The sequence below is a fragment of the Erithacus rubecula genome (assembly GCF_903797595.1).
Source record: "Erithacus rubecula genome assembly, chromosome: 18".
Classification (NCBI taxonomy): Eukaryota; Metazoa; Chordata; class Aves; order Passeriformes; family Muscicapidae; genus Erithacus; species Erithacus rubecula.
Window position 1 is genome coordinate 12,593,146 of NC_136670.1, and position 6,545 is coordinate 12,599,690.

General features: G+C 42.0%; 1 long non-coding RNA gene across 1 annotated transcript; it reads left to right on the top strand.

Moving 5' to 3' along the window:
- The first annotated feature begins 363 nt into the window (after nucleotides 1–363).
- Nucleotides 364–3,912, top strand: LOC306809749. The gene is made up of 4 exons (XR_013776302.1): nucleotides 364–564; nucleotides 885–960; nucleotides 1,397–1,561; nucleotides 2,926–3,912. It is a non-coding gene; the product is annotated as an uncharacterized lncRNA (long non-coding RNA).
- Nucleotides 3,913–6,545: the final 2,633 nt, after the last annotated feature.

A 6,545-nucleotide genomic window follows, 5' to 3' on the forward strand; every position in this document is an offset into this window, starting at 1 on the left:
GGCCAGCTGCTCCTGAGCATTAATCCCATATGCAGATCCCGAGCTTTAATGAAGGACTAATTAATGAGCTGAGCCTCAGCAGCCTGGCTGTACCTCCAGGCTGTCACTGTCACACTGGGTTTTACCTCCTGAGCTCCTGGCTCAGCTCAGCCACACTCCTGGCAGCAGCAGACCCAGAGGTGAAGGACAAAAACATCCAATTCCTTTAAATTCCCCTCCGAGCTCAGTGCCAGCTTCAGGAGCTGCAGTTGTTAATGACCTAGAGATGATTCATCCACTCTCAGGTGATCTGAATTTAGCTGAAATGATGGAAATCTGGAGCTGAAGACAAAACCCTCGTCTCCTTTTTCCATAGAAATGAGCAAAGAATTTGAAGTTAACAGAACACTTTAAAAATTAAACAATTCTGGCTGCTTTGGACTGCTCAGCAGAAGCAAAGCTGAAGGAAATCTGATTTCTCAGATTGAGAAATCTGTAGTTGAGTTTTCTGGGATTCTGAGTGAGGCAGAGAAGAGGCTCACACAGATATTCTGTGCACCTGGAATATCCTGAGGGAGGGAACAGGTCGAGTGCCCCATCCTGCAACTCAGGACAGCCAAGCTCATATTAAATATTGGCTTTTCCAAGAAAAAGTCCTAGTTTATTAATAAGTAAATCAATCATCTCTTGGTTTTTACCAAGCTGAGATTACTGCATGAGCAGTTCATGTCTTATTTCATGTACCTGGATGAGAATGGAGCCTGCAAAGTGCTCTTCAACACAGCTTTACTGTCCAATGAAATACTTATAATCTTAATTACTTTTGTATTTATAGAAGAGCACATGGGTGAGACAAGCTGTTGGAAAAACAAGTGAATATTTAAAATTTTGCTTTGTTTTTCCAGGACATCTCTCTTTTATGAGTCACCCTCGATCTGAAGTCAAGTATTACTGAAGAATTCTCCCCTGTATCACTCTTAGGTAATTTGTTTCTTTGTCTGTTTAGTTTGATTTTCATCTCCCATTGATGGAACCTTGCACAAGCTCTCTGGGGTGGCTGCCCCAGCTTCCAAACTAACACAAACAAGATTTTTCTCCCTTCACTAAATTTTTTTGCCATTTTTTAAATTTAAGCAACTTCTCAAACAACCTCCTCTACTAAAAATGTTGTGCTTTTCTAGGGCTGAGATTAACTCTGCAGCTGCCAAGCTACTGAGCAGCAAAGGTTTCAAATGTACCAAAAATGTTATTTTTTTCTTTCACAGCCAAGGCAAAAGCACCATTTCACACCTTAGACCAGTCCAGCTGCATCATTTAAAGATTAAGTGAAAGGATGAATGATACAAGAAACCACAGATGATCCAGAACAATCTCTTCTTTTGAATTTCTTATTTGAAATCTTGCCTTTTTGACATAGGTTGGCTCAAACTTTGAATTCCTGGCTCAGCCCTGCTCTGAGACTTCCTGGCTGGGTCTTGTTGAAGGTCTGAATCCCCTCAGCATCCAGCAGGATTCCTCTTTTCTCAGCCTTGCCTGCAATCTCAGCAGCTGAGAACAGACACTCAGGCCATGGTAGTTTCAGGTTGTATCAAGATGAACTCTGTACTTTCAATCTAGTCTAATGTTTGATCTTCCTGACCCCAAATCAAAGCTATTTTCTGAAGCATTGCCATGGTGATGCACAACACAGTGTGTTGTCATTGCCAGGGCTTTTAGAGCTTTATTGAAATGCTTTTGAGCTGCAGAAAAAGATCTATGGGAACTAATGGTACATTATGTCAGAGATTGATTTACAATGGGCTGCCCTATAAAATATTTAATAGAATCTCTAAAATTATATGAAGACAAGTTACCATAAAATTAAAAATACTGAAGTATATGGAGCTGCAAACATGAGCATTAGTGTGTGGGTACAACCAGGCCTCTCCTTCCAGAGCTTGGAAGGAAAATATGTTTGCTGGCAAATTGAGTAATTGTTTCTGAAAATTGGCAGCTGCCTCGATGCTGGGCAAGCCTTCAGCATTACCTATTCCTAAGATACTTCTTGGTATTCACAGAGTGCTTACTATTGTGAAGCTAATAGATATGTTTTTGATGAACACATTTTTCCATTTGAACTGTGAGAGCAGTAACCTTTAGACATCCACAGACTAGATCATTTACATTCTAGGCTCAGTGCTGCAAAATTGCTCAGTTCAGAATCTGATATGCACATTGGCTTAATTATTTTTGGGTTTGGCTTTTTTTTTTTCTTCTTCATTGTATGAATCTTATGTGATGTTCAGGTAGTGAAGTTTATTTTACCCGTGTGACAAATTCATTTGTGAATTTGTTTCTCCCCTGTTCAACCCTACTCTTTAAAAATATAGAGTTACTTTTATTGCTTTTTCAGAGCACACTTTGTAAGCATCACATTCTGTCCATCTAATTGCATCTCTCCCAAAATCCAGCAATGGGTGTGGGATGTGAAATCCTGACCCTGTTGAGGATGCAGCAGAATCTTTAACCATTGCCAGGTGGTTCAGCCTCTGCTCAGTGGGAATGAGAAGAAGCCAAACCCCATCCAATTGCCAGGTCAGGCCAGGCTCCCACAGCTGCTCCTCAGAGGTGGGAGTTGATAAATCAGTGTCTGGGATCCAGGCTGCTAAAACAGCAGCCACTGCTCTGCCTTTCACCTTGTAGAGCATTAATTTGAACATATTCTGTCATTTCCTCTCAAACTTCACTAATGGAGATAGAAATGTTAAATTTGCATACATCAATTACTAAGCAGTTATGTTAACCAGATTGTTAAGTTCATTAATACTGCTTGAAAGTAGGGCTAATTATATCTGCTTCCCATTTGGGGTGTTGTTTCTGTCTGAATTGTAATGTGACTAAATTGTTATTTTGATTATGCTGATGAGTTAGTTCATTCTCATTTATCTCCTGATTCATTTTATTCAGAAACCTTTCAAATGTGCACAGATGCTGCAGTCTGAGAAGCCTCCCAGTGAAATTCAAGCAATACAATTCTGTTCTTCCCAGGACAGAGTTATTGGAAACTGGGAGGAGGAAGAGAATGGGACATTCTCCATCCACAAGGATATAATAGGTCATCATACTGGATTTCCTGAGTGAGTTTGGGCAAGTTATTACAAATCAATGCAAATTAGTTCAGCTTTGCATCTAAGCAGCCCAATAATGGATTGGAGCAACAGATTTGAACTTGCTTGTGCTAACAGTCACCCTGATCAGCCTTTTCCCAGCAGGACCTTACCAAATCTGGAAAAATCCTCTTCCAAGGTTCTTTATTTTCCATCCCATGTGAAAAATCCTCTTCCAGGGATCTTTGTTTTCCATCCTATGTGAAAAATTCTTTTCCAAGGATCTTTGTTTTCCATCCCAAGTGAAAAATCCTCTTCCAAGTATCTTTGTTTTCCATTCCTGTGTCATTTCCTGAGCCTGATGCTCTGCCAGTCTGTAAAATGCTGAAGGAGGCACCTGACACATTCACGGGACCATTTCCTAAATAATGGCAACGATTGTACAAGTCCTTTGATGATTAACAAGAGCTCTCAGTCTCTCAGTGGAGGCTGGCAAGGCTCTGCTGCTGTCCTTGTTCTCTCCCTGCCGTGCCAGTGGAGCTCCAGGGAATCAGGAGGGAGCAAAGATTGAAGCTGAGTGCCAGGAGAGCCTCCAATCCATCACACAGTGTTTGTCTTACCTGAAGAAGTGACACAACTTTTCCTTTCCTCATCCATTCACCAGGCTCGTTAGCACTTGGTTTACTGTGCAAAGAGAAAAGGAAATGAAAGCAGAGTGGTTCAGGAACAAATTGGGAATTATGGAATTGTGTCAGAGCACTGGAGCTCATTTGGTCACTCAAGGGCTGTGGCTTTTGGAGTTTTGGCTGTCCTGGGTTGGTGCCACTCTGCTTTTCCCACCCCTGGAGGTGTCCCAGGAATTCCTACTCCTATTCCTATTCCTATTCCTATTCCTATTCCTATTCCTATTCCTATTCCTATTCCTATTCCTATTCCTATTCCTATTCCTATTCCTATTCCTATTCCTACTCCTATTCCTATTCCCATTCCCATTCCTATTCCTATTCCTATTCCTATTCCTATTCCTATTCCTATTCCTATTCCTATTCCTATTCCTATTCCTATTCCTACTCCTATTCCTATTCCCATTCCTACTCCTATTCCTATTCCCATTCCTATTCCTATTCCTATTCCTATTCCTATTCCTATTCCTATTCCTATTCCTATTCCTATTCCTATTCCTATTCCTATTCCTATTCCTACTCCTATTCCTATTCCCATTCCTATTCCTATTCCTATTCCTATTCCTATTCCTATTCCTATTCCTATTCCTATTCCTATTCCCATTCCTATTCCTATTCCTATTCCTATTCCTATTCCTATTCCTATTCCTATTCCTATTCCTATTCCTATTCCTATTCCCATTCCTATTCCCATTTCTGCTCCCATTCCCATTCCTGCCCTTGTTTCTGCCTCTCTCTGAGCTCAGTGCAAGCTGTGCTCCATCCCTGTGTCCCTTGGCAGGCTGGATACAGTGCAGAGTAACTTAATTAAGGGAGGGAAAAGCAGAGTCTGCAACAGCCAGATGAGAGCACAAAAAAGCAGAGCATCCTCTGCAGCTAAATGATCAGTTATATTGCAAAAGGAATATCAGATTTCCTGGAAAAAAGGCAGTTTGGATAAACCCAGAGTTCCCACGTTATGCTCAGAATCAGGACCCAGCTCATTATAAAAAAGCAGGACAAGTGTTGTGCCTTTGTGCATTGCTTTATCTTTCTAGCTGGGCAGTGACATTTAATGAAACTGTGATTTTTCCCCTCATTAACAGTGCAAAATATTTAAACAGTGTGTAGCAGTGCTTTTAGAGGCTTTGCTGATGTTTTGTGCTGCTCGAGGCAGGACTGGTTGCTCTCAGTGAGAGACAGGGCTTGGTCTGCTCATGCCATGCAGGTTAGAAGCTGCAGGGCTCCTGCAGGAGAATCTCCAGCTCTGTTTGAAGGACCTCATTTCTGCCAGGTTGTACAAACAGCTCTGCTGCCCTGCCAGCAGGGCCTGGAGTGTGGAGCCATCCTCAAGGAAAGCTTGCCTGGGAGTGCCCAGGGATGTGGCCACATCTTCCGCCTTGGCATGGAATAACTTCTTTTCTTTTTAAGACTTTTATCTCTGTGTGTGGCACAGGATGGTGGGGCAGAGATTGAACAAGTCTCCATTTTGTTACTTTACTTGTCTCATAAAACTTCCTGATTCCCTGAGGCTTTTAGAGGAAGAAATGACCTCTGACTTGTTCTTGGACAGAAAATAAAATGCCCATATTCTCTGCACTCTGCTTGGGGCCTCGTTAAGGCATCTGTAATTGGGCTAATTTTAGTGGAAAGGAACCTGCTTCTGTTCCCTCATTGCAGCAGGAGTTTTGAGATTGTTGTGATGCTGAAATGATTTTAAAAGTTGAGCACTGCAGCTGCTTCAGAAGCTGGCTTAAAAAACTATAAACCCAAACTCATTCTGATGTTTATTGCACTGAACTACGTACTGAGCTAATTGAAAGCTTTTAGCTGTTCTGGTTGTCCATGCATTCCCCACTTCCTTGTTCAGAAGTCCCAAATTACATATAATGAAAAAAATGAAAGCATTAAATGGTTGCTGCAAGTGCTTGGAGTGCAGTGTGCCATAACATCCACGTCACCAGCACAGGAAACAGAAAACGTTGTTGTCTGGAACATTTCCATTCATAGAATGATTTGTTTGGAGAGGGAGCTTAAAGAAATCTCCACCCCTGCCATGGGCAGGGACGTTTTCCACTGTCCCAGCTGCTCCAGTCCCAGTGTCCAGCCTGGCCTTGGGCACTGCCAGGGGTCCAGGGGCAGCCACAGCTGGGCACCCACCCCACCCTCTGAATAAATAAAGAATTTTTTGCTTGTAATTCATCCCCACCTGTCAGCTTGAAGCCATTCCCTGTCACTCCTTGTCCCTGGAAAAGTCCCTCTCCAGGTCTCTTGAAGCCCCTTTAGGTACTGGAAAATAAAGTTCATCTACAAGATATGGGGGAAGGATTAATACTTGACTTTTACATGAAAAATTATTTTATCTGTAGATTAAAAAAGTAGGGAAAAAAAAGTTTTCTTAGCATGTATTTGTGATTCTGGAAGGTTTCCCAGCTGCTCAGCTTGAAACACATTTTCCCCCCACTTGGCACTGCAAGGACCCACCTGGTTTTCTTCTTGTGGAGGTGAATTTCTGGTGCTGGGCTGCAGAACTGAATGGCTGCAAATATTTCCCCAGCTTTAATTTTTCTGTGGTTATTCAGGTAATGCTTGGTTTGAAGCTTCCATCAAGAATCCCATTTTCACCACAATGAAAAACAACCCACAGGAATTGTTTATCTTTGCTTCTGTTTCCCACAGGCTGGTCTAGGACTCTGTAACCAACCCCAGGTGGACACTGAGATGTTTTTTCTGTGACAAACTATAAATATTTGCTGGTGATTTATATATTCAAGGATGATAAAAGCACCTGGCAGTGAGCAGAGCACTGTGTCAGCAC